We start from the raw sequence: 14,522 nt of genomic DNA, 5'->3' as shown, positions 1-14,522 counted from the left end.
TTCAGTCCTGAAGGTGTTCTGGTCTTCAATTTGAAGATCCAGAACACCTCCTGTCTACCTAGGGCTTTCTCCCTATCCCCACCTCTAGATGGCAATGGTACATATTCTATGGCCTTCCACCTAAAACTCTCTGTACTTTTTGAGTGTTCGAGTGCAAAATGCTGCACTAGTGGTGTGCTTGATTTTCCTGCTCTGATGGTAGAGAGATGCTCCCTAATTCGTGATCTGATCTCACGTGTTGTTAACCCTACATATTGGACCTTGCACAGAATGCAGGTAACCAAGTATATTACATACTTGGACCTGCACGTGATGCATGTTTTTATTTCAAATTGTTGGCCTGTGACGGTGGACTGAAATGATTCTCCACATTCAACTTTCTCACAGGCCACACAATCTCTGTAATTGCACCTGTGCATGCCTTTTATCACTAGCCATGCTGACCCCCCCGATTGGCTTGTTTTAACCCTAGTGGGTGCTACTGAGTTCCCAATAGTTTTATTTCTCCTGTAGGAGAACTGACAACCCAAGCTGGATATATTTGTTAAATCATCATCTGCAGAGAGCATTTTAAAGTGCCCTCTGATGATGTTACAGATTTTGGGATATTCTACCGAATAATCTGTAAGGAATGTCAGTCCTTGTTTGAAAGCTTTGCTTTCTCTACACTCTTTGGATTTTAATGTGAGTAAGCTGTCTCTATCCAGGTTCCTGACTGACTCTTGGGCGTTCTTTATTGTTGTATATGGATAACCCCTATCTTTCAACCTTTTAGCCAATGCACTACTCTCTTTCTCAAAATCTCTTGGGAGGCTGCAGTTTCTTTTTACCCTCATAAATTGCCCTTTCGCCACTGCTTTAAAGAGATTCTGAGGGTGACAGCTCCTGGCGTGTAGTAGAGTGTTGCCCGTAATGGGCTTCCTGTAGATAGTGGACATCACTTTTTCGCCTGTCTTTACAATCAGAGTCACATCAAGGTAATTAATGTTCGTCTCCCCAACCTCAAAGGTGAATTCTATCCCTTTGTCATTGTTATTGAGATATTCAACGAACCCGGGGGATACTGGTTAGACCCCCCTTCCACACAAACAGAAGGTCATCAATAAACCTTTTGTAAAATATTATATCCCGTCGGTGTGGGTTTCTTTCTCCAAATATGTGGTCCTCCTCCCACCAACCCATAAATAGGTTGGCGTAGGAGGGGGCAAACTTGGCCCCCATGGCCGTGCCACATATCTGGAGAAAGAAAAGGCCATTGTGTAGACACGGTCCTTTAATCAAAATTGCACAGGGGGCACTATCCTAGCCTCCAGCGAAAGCAAGCATTTTTAAAAAATAACATCTAAATTTTGGGCCGAGTCCATTTTAGGAAAAAAAAAATATTAATTCCCACAGAATTGAAATGATAAAGGAAATTATATACTCCCACAGACAATATTAGCCCAGCTCACAAGCTACACGCAGCTCCGCTCTCTATGCCGCGATGAACCCGGAAGGCAAGAGAGCGTACCATCACGTGAGCGCACAGAATAAGTAACTGTGCCACAGTATTCAAAGAGCACGAAATAAAAACACTACCTTAAACCTGTTTGCCAATATATCCAGCCAGATTCAGCCTAAAAAACAGAATTTATGCTTACCTGATAAATTACTTTCTCCAACGGTGTGTCCGGTCCACGGCGTCATCCTTACTTGTGGGATATTCTCTTCCCCAACAGGAAATGGCAAAGAGCCCAGCAAAGCTGGTCACATGATCCCTCCTAGGCTCCGCCTACCCCAGTCATTCGACCGACGTAAAGGAGGAATATGCATAGGAGAAATCATATGATACCGTGGTGACTGTAGTTAGAGAAAATAATTCATCAGACCTGATTAAAAAAAAAACAGGGCGGGCCGTGGACCGGACACACCGTTGGAGAAAGTAATTTATCAGGTAAGCATAAATTCTGTTTTCTCCAACATAGGTGTGTCCGGTCCACGGCGTCATCCTTACTTGTGGGAACCAATACCAAAGCTTTAGGACACGGATGATGGGAGGGAGCAAATCAGGTCACCTAGATGGAAGGCACCACGGCTTGCAAAACCTTTCTCCCAAAAATAGCCTCTGAAGAAGCAAAAGTATCAAATTTGTAAAAATTTGGTAAAAGTGTGCAGTGAAGACCAAGTCGCTGCCTTACATATCTGATCAACAGAAGCCTCGTTCTTGAAGGCCCATGTGGAAGCCACAGCCCTAGTGGAGTGAGCTGTGATTCTTTCAGGAGGCTGCCGTCCGGCAGTCTCATAAGCCAATCGGATGATGCTTTTAAGCCAAAAAGAGAGAGAGGTAGAAGTTGCTTTTTGACCTCTCCTTTTACCAGAATAAACAACAAACAAAGAAGATGTTTGTCTGAAATCCTTTGTAGCCTCTAAATAGAATTTTAGAGCACGAACTACATCCAAATTGTGTAACAAACGTTCCTTCTTTGAAACTGGTTTCGGACACAAAGAAGGCACAACTATCTCCTGGTTAATGTTTTTGTTAGAAACAACTTACGGAAGAAAACCAGGTTTAGTACGCAAAACCACCTTATCTGCATGGAACACCAGATAAGGAGGAGAACACTGCAGAGCAGATAACTCTGAAACTCTTCTAGCAGAAGAAATTGCAACCAAAAACAAAACTTTCCAAGATAGTAACTTAATATCTACGGAATGTAAGGGTTCAAACGGAACCCCTTGAAGAACTGAAAGAACTAAATTGAGACTCCAAGGAGGAGTCAAAGGTTTGTAAACAGGCTTGATTCTAACCAGAGCCTGAACAAAAGCTTGAACATCTGGCACAGCTGCCAGTTTTTTGTGAAGTAAAACAGATAAAGCAGAAATCTGTCCCTTCAAAGAACTTGCAGATAATCCTTTCTCCAAACCCTCCTGTAGAAAGGATAGAATCTTCGGAATTTTTATCTTGTTCCATGGGAATCCTTTAGATTCACACCAACAAATATACTTTTTCCATATTTTATGGTAAATTTTCCTAGTTACAGGCTTTCTAGCCTGAACAAGAGTATCAATGACAGAATCTGAAAACCCACGCTTTGATAAAATCAAGCGTTCAATCTCCAAGCAGTCAGTTGGAGTGAAGCCAGATTCGGATGTTCGAATGGACCTTGAACAAGAAGGTCCTGTCTCAAAGGTAGCTTCCATGGTGGAGCCGATGACATATTCACCAGGTCTGCATACCAAGTTCTGCGTGGCCACGCAGGAGCTATCAAGATCACCGAAGCCCTCTCCTGATTGATCCTGGCTACCAGCCTGGGAATGAGAGGGAACGGTGGGAATACATAAGCTAGGTTGAAGGTCCAAGGCGCTATCAGTGCATCTACTAGAGTCGCCCTGGGATCCCTGGATCTGGACCCGTAGCAAGGAACCTTGAAGTTCTGACGAGACGCCATCAGGTCCATGTCTGGAATGCCCCATAATTGAGTTATTTGGGCAAAGATTTCCGGATGGAGTTCCCACTCCCCCGGATGGAAAGTCTGACGACTCAGAAAATCCGCTTCCCAATTTTCCACTCCTGGGATGTGGATTGCAGACAAGTGGCAGGAGTGATTCTCCGCCCATTGAATTATTTTGGTTACTTCCTCCATCGCCAGGGAACTCCTTGTTCCCCCTTGATGGTTGATATATGCAACAGTCGTCATGTTGTCTGATTGAAACCTTATGAATTTGGCCTTTGCTAGTTGAGGCCAAGCTTTGAGAGCATTGAATATCGCTCGCAGTTCCAGAATGTTTATCGGGAGAAGAGATTCTTCCCGGGACCATAGCCCCTGGGCTTTCAGGGGTTCCCAGACCGCGCCCCAGCCCACCAGACTGGCGTCGGTCGTGACAATGACCCACTCTGGTCTGCGGAAGCTCATTCCCTGTGACAGGTTGTCCAGGTTCAGCCACCAACGGAGTGAATCTCTGGTTCTTTGATCTACTTGGATCGTCGGAGACAAGTCTGTATAATCCCCATTCCACTGTCTGAGAATGCACAGTTGTAATGGTCTTAGATGAATTCGTGCAAAAGGAACTATGTCCATTGCCGCAACCATCAAACCTATTACTTCCATGCACTGCGCTATGGAAGGAAGAAGAACAGAATGAAGTACTTGACAAGAGCTTAGAAGTTTTGATTTTCTGGCCTCTGTCAGAAAAATCCTCATTTCTAAGGAGTCTATTATTGTTCCCAAGAAGGGAACACTTGTTGACGGGGACAGAGAACTTTTTTCTATGTTCACTTTCCACCCGTGAGATCTGAGAAAGGCTAGGACAATGTCCGTATGAGCCTTTGCTTTTGACAGAGACGACGCTTGAATCAGTATGTCGTCCAAGTAAGGTACTACTGCAATGCCCCTTGGTCTTAGCACCGCTAGAAGGGACCCTAGTACCTTTGTGAAAATCCTTGGAGCAGTGGCTAATCCGAATGGAAGTGCCACAAACTGGTAATGCTTGTCCAGAAAGGCGAACCTTAGGAACCGATGATGTTCCTTGTGGATAGGAATATGTAGATACGCATCCTTTAAATCCACCGTGGTCATGAATTGACCTTCCTGGATGGTAGGAAGAATTGTTCGAATGGTTTCCATTTTGAACGATGGAACCCTGAGAAATTTGTTTAGAATCTTGAGATCTAAAATTGGTCTGAATGTTCCTTCTTTTTTGGGAACTATGAACAGATTGGAGTAAAACCCCATCCCTTGTTCTCCTAATGGAACAGGATGAATCACTCCCATTCTTAACAGGTCTTCTACACAATGTAAGAATGCCTGTCTTTTTATTTGGTTTGAAGACAATTGAGACCTGTGGAACCTCCCCCTTGGGGGTAGTTCCTTGAATTCCAGGAGATAACCTTGAGAAACTATTTCTAGCGCCCAAGGATCCTGAACATCTCTTGCCCAAGCCTGAGCAAAGAGAGAGAGTCTGCCCCCCACCAGATTCGGTCCCGGATCGGGGGCCAACACTTCATGCTGTTTTATTGGCAGGTTTCTTGGCCTGCTTACCCTTGTTCCAGCCTTGCATCGGTCTCCAGGCTGGTTTGGTTTGAGAACTATTACCCTCTTGCTTAGAGGGTGTAGAATTTGAGGCTGGTCCGTTTCTGCGAAAGGAAAGAAAATTTGGCTTATTTTTAGCCTTAAAAGACCTATCCTGAGGAAGGGCGTGGCCCTTTCCCCCAGTGATGTCTGAAATAATCTCTTTCAAGTCAGGGCCAAATAGCGTTTTACCTTTGAAAGGGATGTTAAGCAATTTGTTCTTGGAGGACACATCCGCTGACCAAGACTTTAGCCAAAGCGCTCTGCGCGCCACAATAGCAAAACCTGAATTTTTCGCCGCTAATCTAGCTAATTGCAAAGTGGCGTCTAAGATAAAAGAGTTAGCCAATTTAAGTGCTTGAACTCTGTCCATAACCTCCTCATACGAAGAGTCTTTATTGAGCGACTTTTCTAGTTCTTCGAACCAGAAACACGCTGCTGTAGTGACAGGAACAATGCATGAAATTGGTTGTAGAAGGTAACCTTGCTGAACAAACATCTTTTTAAGCAAACCCTCTAATTTTTTATCCATAGGATCTTTGAAAGCACAACTATCTTCTATAGGGATAGTAGTGCGTTTGTTTAGAGTAGAAACCGCCCCCTCGACCTTGGGGACTGTCTGCCATAAGTCCTTTCCGGGGTCGACCATAGGAAATAATTTTTTAAATATAGGGGGAGGAACAAAAGGTATGCCGGGCCTTTCCCATTCCTTATTTACAATGTCCGCCACCCGCTTGGGTATAGGAAAAGCATCGGGGGGCACCGGGACCTCAAGGAACTTGTCCATCTTACATAATTTCTCTGGAATGACCAAATTGTCACAATCATCCAGAGTAGATAACACCTCCTTAAGCAGAGCGCGGAGATGTTCCAATTTAAATTTAAAAATAATAACATCAGGTTCAGCTTGTTGAGAAATTTTTCCTGAATCTGAAATTTCTCCCTCAGACAAAACCTCCCTCCTGGCCCCTTCAGATTGGCGTGAGGGTATGTCAGAACCATTAACATCAGCGTCCTCATGCTCTTCAGTATCTAAAACAGAGCAATCGCGCTTTCTCTGATAAGTAGGCATTTTGGACAAAATGTTTTTAATAGAATTATCCATTACAGCCGTTAATTGTTGCATAGTAAGAAGGATTGGCGCACTAGATGTACTAGGGGCCTCTTGTGTGGGCAAGACTGGTGTAGACACAGAAGGGGATGATGCAGTACCATGCTTACTCCCCTCGCTTGAGGAATCATTTTGGGCAACATCATTATCAGTGGCATCATTGTCCCTACTTTGTCTGGACACTATGTCACATTCATCACATATATTTAAATGGGGAGGAACCTTGGCTTCCAAACATACAGAACATCGTCTATCTGATGGTTCAGACATGTTAACAGGCATAAACTTGATAACAAAGCACAAAAAACGTTTTAAAATAAAACCGTTACTGTCACTTTAAATTTTAAACTGAACACACTTTATTACTGAAAATGTGAAAAAGTATGAAGGAATTGTTCAAAATTCACCAAAATTTCACCACAGTGTCTTAAAGCCTTAAAAGTATTGCACACCAAATTTGAAAGCTTTAACTCTTAAAATAACGGAACCGGAGCCGTTTTTACATTTAACCCCTATACAGTCCCTGGTATCTGCTTTGCTGAGACCCAACCAAGCCCAGAGGGGAATACGATACCAAATGACGCCTTCAATAAGCTTTTTCAGTGGTTCTTAGCTCCTCACACATGCATCTGCATGCCTTGCTTTCCAAAAACAACTGCGCATTAGTGGCGCGAAAAACATAATTTATGCTTACCTGATAAATTCCTTTCTTCTGTTGTGTGATCAGTCCACGGGTCATCATTACTTCTGGGATATAACTCCTCCCCAACAGGAAATGCAAGAGGATTCACCCAGCAGAGCTGCATATAGCTCCTCCCCTCTACGTCACTCCCAGTCATTCGACCAAGGACCAACGAGAAAGGAGAAACCAAGGGTGAAGTTGTGACTGTAGTATAATTTAAAAAATATTTACCTGCCTTAAAAAACAGGGCGGGCCGTGGACTGATCACACAACAGAAGAAAGGAATTTATCAGGTAAGCATAAATTATGTTTTCTTCTGTTATGTGTGATCAGTCCACGGGTCATCATTACTTCTGGGATACCAATACCAAAGCAAAAGTACACGGATGACGGGAGGGCTAGGCAGGCTCATTATACAGAAGGAACCACTGCCTGAAGAACCTTTCTCCCAAAAATAGCCTCCGAAGAAGCAAAAGTGTCAAATTTGTAAAATTTTGAAAAAGTATGGAGCGAAGACCAAGTTGCAGCCTTGCAAATCTGTTCAACAGAGGCCTCATTCTTAAAGGCCCAAGTGGAAGCCACAGCTCTAGTAGAATGAGCTGTAATTCTTTCAGGAGGCTGCTGTCCAGCAGTCTCATAGGCTAAACGAATTATGCTACGAAGCCAGAAGGAAAGAGAGGTAGCCGAAGCCTTTTGACCTCTCCTCTGACCAGAGTACACGACAAACAGGGAAGACGTTTGTCGAAATTCCTTAGTTGCCTGCAAATAGAACTTGAGGGCACGAACTACATCCAGATTGTGCAGAAGACGTTCCTTCTTTGAAGAAGGATTCGGGCACAAAGAAGGAACAACGATCTCCTGATTGATGTTCCTGTTAGTGACTACCTTAGGTAAGAACCCAGGTTTTGTACGCAGAACTACCTTATCTGAATGAAAAATCAAATAAGGAGAATCACAATGTAGGGCTGATAACTCAGAGACTCTCCGAGCCGAAGAAATAGCCGTTAAAAATAGAACTTTCCAAGATAACAACTTTATATCAATGGAATGAAGGGGTTCAAACGGAACTCCTTGTAAAACGTTAAGAACCAGATTTAAACTCCATGGCGGAGCAACAGTTTTAAACACAGGCTTGATCCTAGCTAAAGCTTGACAAAAAGCCTGGACGTCTGGAATTTCTGACAGACGCTTGTGCAACAAAATGGACAGAGCTGAGATCTGTCCCTTTAATGAACTAGCCGATAAACCCTTTTCTAAACCTTCTTGTAGAAAGGACAATATCCTAGGAATCCTAACCTTACTCCAAGAGTAACCTTTGGATTCGCACCAGGATAGGTATTTACGCCATATCTTATGGTAAATCCTTCTGGTAACAGGCTTCCTAGCCTGTATCAGGGTATCAATAACCGACTCAGAAAAACCACGTTTTGATAAAATCAAACGTTCAATTTCCAAGCAGTCAGCTTCAGAGAAGTTAGATTTTGATGTTTGAATGGACCCTGAATCAGAAGGTCCTGTTTTAGAGGTAGAGACCAAGGTGGACAGGATGACATGTCCACTAGATCTGCATACCAAGTCCTGCGTGGCCATGCAGGCGCTATTAGAATCACTGATGCTCTCTCCTGTTTGATTCTGGCAATCAATCGAGGAAGCATCGGGAAGGGTGGAAACACATAAGCCATCCCGAAGGTCCAAGGTGCTGTCAAAGCATCTATCAGAACCGCTCCCGGATCCCTGGATCTGGACCCGTAGCGAGGAAGTTTGGCGTTCTGACGAGACGCCATGAGATCTATCTCTGGTTTGCCCCAACGTCGAAGTATTTGGGCAAAGACCTCCGGATGAAGTTCCCACTCCCCCGGATGAAAAGTCTGACGACTCAAGAAATCCGCCTCCCAGTTCTCCACTCCCGGGATGTGGATTGCTGACAGGTGGCAAGAGTGAGACTCTGCCCAGCGAATTATCTTTGATACTTCCATCATTGCTAGGGAGCTCCTTGTCCCTCCCTGATGGTTGATGTAAGCTACAGTCGTGATGTTGTCCGACTGAAACCTGATGAACCCCCGAGTTGTTAACTGGGGCCAAGCCAGAAGGGCATTGAGAACTGCTCTCAATTCCAGAATGTTTATTGGAAGGAGGCTCTCCTCCTGATTCCATAAACCCTGAGCCTTCAGAGAATTCCAGACAGCGCCCCAACCTAGTAGGCTGGCGTCTGTTGTTACAATTGTCCAGTCTGGCCTGCTGAATGGCATCCCCCTGGATAGATGTGGCCGATAAAGCCACCATAGAAGAGAATTTCTGGTCTCTTGATCCAGATTCAGAGTAGGGGACAAATCTGAGTAATCCCCATTCCACTGTCTTAGCATGCACAATTGCAGAGGTCTGAGATGTAGGCGAGCAAAAGGTACTATGTCCATTGCCGCTACCATTAAGCCGATCACCTCCATGCATTGAGCTACTGACGGGTGTTGAATGGAATGAAGGACACGGCATACATTTTGAAGCTTTGTTAACCTGTCTTCTGTCAGGTAAATCTTCATTTCTACAGAATCTATCAGAGTCCCCAAGAAGGGAACTCTTGTGAGTGGAAAGAGAGAACTCTTCTTTTCGTTCACCTTCCATCCATGCGACCTTAGAAATGCCAGTACTAACTCTGTATGAGACTTGGCAGTTTGAAAGCTTGGAGCTTGTATCAGAATGTCGTCCAGGTATGGAGCTACCGAAATTCCTCGCGGTCTTAGGACCGCTAGAAGAGTACCCAGAACCTTTGTGAAGATTCTTGGAGCCGTAGCCAATCCGAATGGAAGAGCTACAAATTGGTAATGCCTGTCTAGAAAGGCAAACCTTAGATACCGGTAATGATCCTTGTGGATCGGTATGTGAAGGTAAGCATCCTTTAAATCCACTGTGGTCATGTACTGACCTTTTTGGATCATGGGTAAAATTGTCCGAATAGTTTCCATTTTGAACGATGGAACTCTTAGGAATTTGTTTAGGATCTTTAAATCCAAGATTGGCCTGAAAGTTCCCTCTTTTTTGGGAACTACAAACAGATTTGAGTAAAACCCTTGTCCTTGTTCCGACCGCGGAACCGGATGGATCACTCCCATTAATAAAAGATCTTGTATGCAGCGTAGAAACGCCTCTTTCTTTATTTGGTTTGTTGACAACCTTGACAGATGAAATCTCCCTCTTGGGGGAGAGAATTTGAAGTCCAGAAGGTATCCCTGAGATATGATCTCTAGCGCCCAGGGATCCTGAACATCTCTTGCCCAAGCCTGGGTGAAGAGAGAAAGTCTGCCCCCCACCAGATCCGGTCCCGGATCGGGGGCCCTCGATTCATGCTGTCTTAGGGGCAGCAGCAGGTTTCCTGGCCTGCTTGCCCTTGTTCCAGGACTGATTAGGTCTCCAGCCTTGTCTGTAACGAGCAACAGCTCCTTCCTGTTTTGGTGCAGAGGAAGTTGATGCTGCTCCTGCTTTGAAATTACGAAAGGAACGAAAATTAGACTGTCTAGTCTTAGCTTTGGCTTTATCCTGAGGCAGGGCATGGCCTTTACCTCCTGTAATGTCAGCGATAATCTCCTTCAACCCGGGCCCGAATAAGGTCTGTCCCTTGAAAGGTATATTAAGCAATTTAGATTTAGAAGTAACATCAGCTGACCAGGATTTTAGCCACAGTGCTCTGCGTGCCTGAATGGCGAATCCTGAATTCTTAGCCGTAAGTTTGGTTAAATGTACTACGGCTTCCGAAATGAAAGAATTAGCTAGTTTAAGGACTCTAAACCTGTCCGTAATCTCGTCCAGCGTAGCTGAACTAATGTTCTCTTCCAGAGATTCAATCCAGAATGCTGCAGCAGCCGTGACCGGCGCGATGCATGCAAGGGGTTGCAATATAAAACCTTGTTGAACAAACATTTTCTTAAGGTAACCCTCTAGTTTTTTATCCATTGGATCTGAAAAAGCACAGCTATCCTCAACCGGGATAGTGGTACGCTTAGCTAAGGTAGAAACTGCTCCCTCCACCTTAGGGACCGTTTGCCATAAGTCCCGTGTGGTGGCGTCTATTGGAAACATTTTTCTAAATATTGGAGGGGGTGAGAACGGCACACCGGGTCTATCCCACTCCTTAGTAACAATTTCAGTAAGTCTCTTAGGTATAGGAAAAACATCAGTACTCGCCGGTACCACAAAATATTTATCCAACCTACACATTTTCTCTGGTATTGCAACTGTGTTACAATCATTCAGAGCCGCTAAAACCTCCCCTAGTAATACACGGAGGTTCTCCAATTTAAATTTAAAATTTGAAATATCTGAATCCAATCTGTTTGGATCAGAACCGTCACCCACAGAATGAAGCTCTCCGTCCTCATGCTCTGCAAGCTGTGACGCAGTATCAGACATGGCCCTAGTATTATCAGCGCACTCTGTTCTCACCCCAGAGTGATCACGCTTGCCTCTTAGTTCTGGTAATTTAGCCAAAACTTCAGTCATAACAGTAGCCATATCTTGTAATGTTATCTGTAATGGCCGCCCAGATGTACTGGGCGCCACAATATCACGCACCTCCCGAGCGGGAGATGCAGGTACTGACACGTGAGGCGAGTTAGTCGGCATAACTCTCCCCTCGCTGTTAGGTGAAATTTGTTCAATTTGTACAGATTGGCTTTTATTTAAAGTAGCATCAATACAGTTAGTACATAAATTTCTATTGGGCTCCACCTTGGCATTGGAACAAATGACACAGGTATCTTCCTCTGAATCAGACATGTTCAACACACTAGCAAATAAACTTGCAAATTGGCTACAATTTTATTTAATAAAAATGTACTGTGCCTCAAAGAAACACTAAACGATTAATGACAGTTGAAATAATAAACTGAAAAACAGTTATAGCATCAATCCTTGTAAACAACACAACTTTAGCAAAGGTTTCCCATTAGCAAAGCAAAATTAATTAAATTACAGAGTAACGTTTTTTTATCACAGTCAATATATAATTCTCACAGCTCTGCTGAAAGAATCTACCTCCCTCAAAAGAAGTTTTGAAGACCCCTGAGTTCTGTAGAGATGAACCGGATCATGCAGGAAATACAATGAGCAACTGACTGGAAATTTTGATGCGTAGCAAAGAGCGCCAAAAACGGCCCCTCCCCCTCACACACAGCAGTGAGGGAGAAACGAAACTGTCATAATTAGAATAAGCAACTGCCAAGTGGAAAAATAGCCCAAACATTTATTCACTCAGTACCTCACTAAATGTAAACTATTCTACATTCCAGCAAAAACGTTTAACATAATCAATACATATAAAAAAATTCTTATGTACTTTTTACAGAGTAATTCCAGTGAAGTACCATTCCCAGAATACTGAAGTGCAAAGTATACATACATGACATTATATCGGTATGGCAGGATTTTCTCATCAATTCCATTGTCAGAAAATAAAAACTGCTACATACCTCTATGCAGATTCATCTGCCCGCTGTCCCCTGATCCGAAGTTTTTACCTCTCCTCAGATGGCCGAGAACAGCAATATGATCTTAACTACTCCGGCTAAAATCATAGTAAAACTCTGGTAGATTCTTCTTCAAACTCTGCCAGAGAGGCAATAACACACTCCGGTGTCATTGTAAAATAACAAACTTTTGATTGAAGTCATAAAAACTAAGAATAATCACCATAGTCCTCTTACACATCCTATCTAGTCGTTGGGTGCAAGAGAATGACTGGGAGTGACGTAGAGGGGAGGAGCTATATGCAGCTCTGCTGGGTGAATCCTCTTGCATTTCCTGTTGGGGAGGAGTTATATCCCAGAAGTAATGATGACCCGTGGACTGATCACACATAACAGAAGAAATGAGGCTCTGCCTATGACTAGAAAAGGCCCCCAGTGAAAAAGGTGTCCAATACAGTGCCTGCCGTTTTTTTAATACATCCCCAAGATTAAAAGAACTATTTATAATTATAATCCACTAAATATACTTATAAAGTAATCGTTTTAGCCCAGAAAAATGTCTACCAGTCTTTAAAGCCCTTGTGAAGCCCTTTATTCTTATACTAAACTAAGAAAATGGCTTACCGGTTCCCATAGGGAAAATGACAGCTTCCAGCATTACCAAGTCTTGTTAGAAATGTGTCATACCTCAAGCAGCAAAAGTCTGCCCACTGTTTCCCCCAACTGAAGTTAATTCATCTCAACAGTCCTGTGTGGAAACAGCCATCGATTTTAGTAACGGTTGCTAAAATCATTTTCCTCTTACAAACAGAAATCTTCATCTCTTTTCTGTTTCAGAGTAAATAGTACATACCAGCACTATTTTAAAATAACAAACTCTTGATTGAAGAATAAAACTACATTTAAACACCAAAAAAACTCTTAGCCATCTCCGTGGAGATGTTGCCTGTGCAACGGCAAAGAGAATGACTGGGGTAGGCGGAGCCTAGGAGGGATCATGTGACCAGCTTTGCTGGGCTCTTTGCCATTTCCTGTTGGGGAAGAGAATATCCCACAAGTAAGGATGACGCCGTGGACCGGACACACCTATGTTGGAGAAAAATTAAGGGTAAAGCATTAGCCCCTTCTCTGCTAAAATTAAAAACATCCTACGTGCCTGAATGAAATAAACTGCCCAGAAATAAAATTCCTAAAGTACAGGAATTAGTTGTGTCCTATTAAATGATCCAATGAGGACTAACCTCTAGAGAGCTGCCCTCAAAACCTAGAAGGCAAGAGCACTTACCTGTGGATCTGACTGTAGGGCAGGAAACAGCTTCTTAGGTGTGACTGATTCAACAAAACCTGTCAGGGACCTGTTAGAAAAAGAAAAAAACAGAGAAACCAACCCTGGTTTTCTATCAAGGAGTAGCATACTGTTAGAAATAAAGCAAGGACCACCTTGTGGCCTTCTAACTGCTAAAAGCCACTATCTCTCTTACTAAAGAGATTGACATGGACACAGCATAGCCCCAATCTTTGTTTGCAGGGAAAAGTACCCATTAAAGGATTAAAATCTTCAGACACCTTCTTCTTCGCCATCCTCCCGTGATCAAGGCAAAGAGAATGACTGGCGGTTATGGGTAAGAGAAGTGACAACACCTTGGCTGGGGTGCTCTTTGCCTCCTCCTGCTGGCCAGGAGGTGAATATCCCATTAGTCATTGGAATGAATTGTAGACTCTCCATGCCATAGGAAAGAAATTAAGCTTTTTTTTTTTTAATAAAAAAAATAAAATAAAAATTTGGTAGTGTAGCTGCCCGCCCCCTCCCAGATCCCTTTCCCAAAACTTATCCTCCCTCTGCCTGCTTCCCATTCACTATTCATTTGCCGTAGTGTAGTGGTCCCGCCCACTCACACGCGCTCCCGGGACCTCTGATGAGCTCACTGGAACTTCCTCCAGTGATGGGCCACCCACCCGCCTCCCTCCTATCCCTCCCACGGCCATTATCGAGGCATCGCTGCAATACCTTGGCCATTAAGGGGTTAAAATTGCATGCTCTTTCTGAATCATGCAAGGTCAGTGAACCCTTGATAAAAAAAATAATATAGATGATGCAAAAAGAGAGATCGACAATATGAAAAAGAAAAGTGAGAGACCTATCAAAAAGACCGGTATGACAAATGACAAGTGGTAAAAAAAAAAAAAAGGGGGGGGGGGGCTGTTGTGTGACAGCTCAGAATAGG

At 43.6% G+C, this 14,522-nt stretch overlaps 1 protein-coding gene across 1 annotated transcript in view; it reads right to left on the bottom strand.

Moving 5' to 3' along the window:
• Positions 1 to 14,522, bottom strand: part of GART (phosphoribosylglycinamide formyltransferase, phosphoribosylglycinamide synthetase, phosphoribosylaminoimidazole synthetase) — a 360,923-nt gene that overhangs the window by 285,465 nt on the left and 60,936 nt on the right. The gene's annotated exons all lie outside the window — the stretch shown is intronic.

This window comes from Bombina bombina, chromosome 3 (genome assembly GCF_027579735.1).
Source record: "Bombina bombina isolate aBomBom1 chromosome 3, aBomBom1.pri, whole genome shotgun sequence".
In the NCBI taxonomy this organism is placed as follows: domain Eukaryota; kingdom Metazoa; phylum Chordata; class Amphibia; order Anura; family Bombinatoridae; genus Bombina; species Bombina bombina.
Note: the sequence above shows the minus strand (reverse complement) of the source record. Positions and strands in the feature narration are given on the sequence as shown.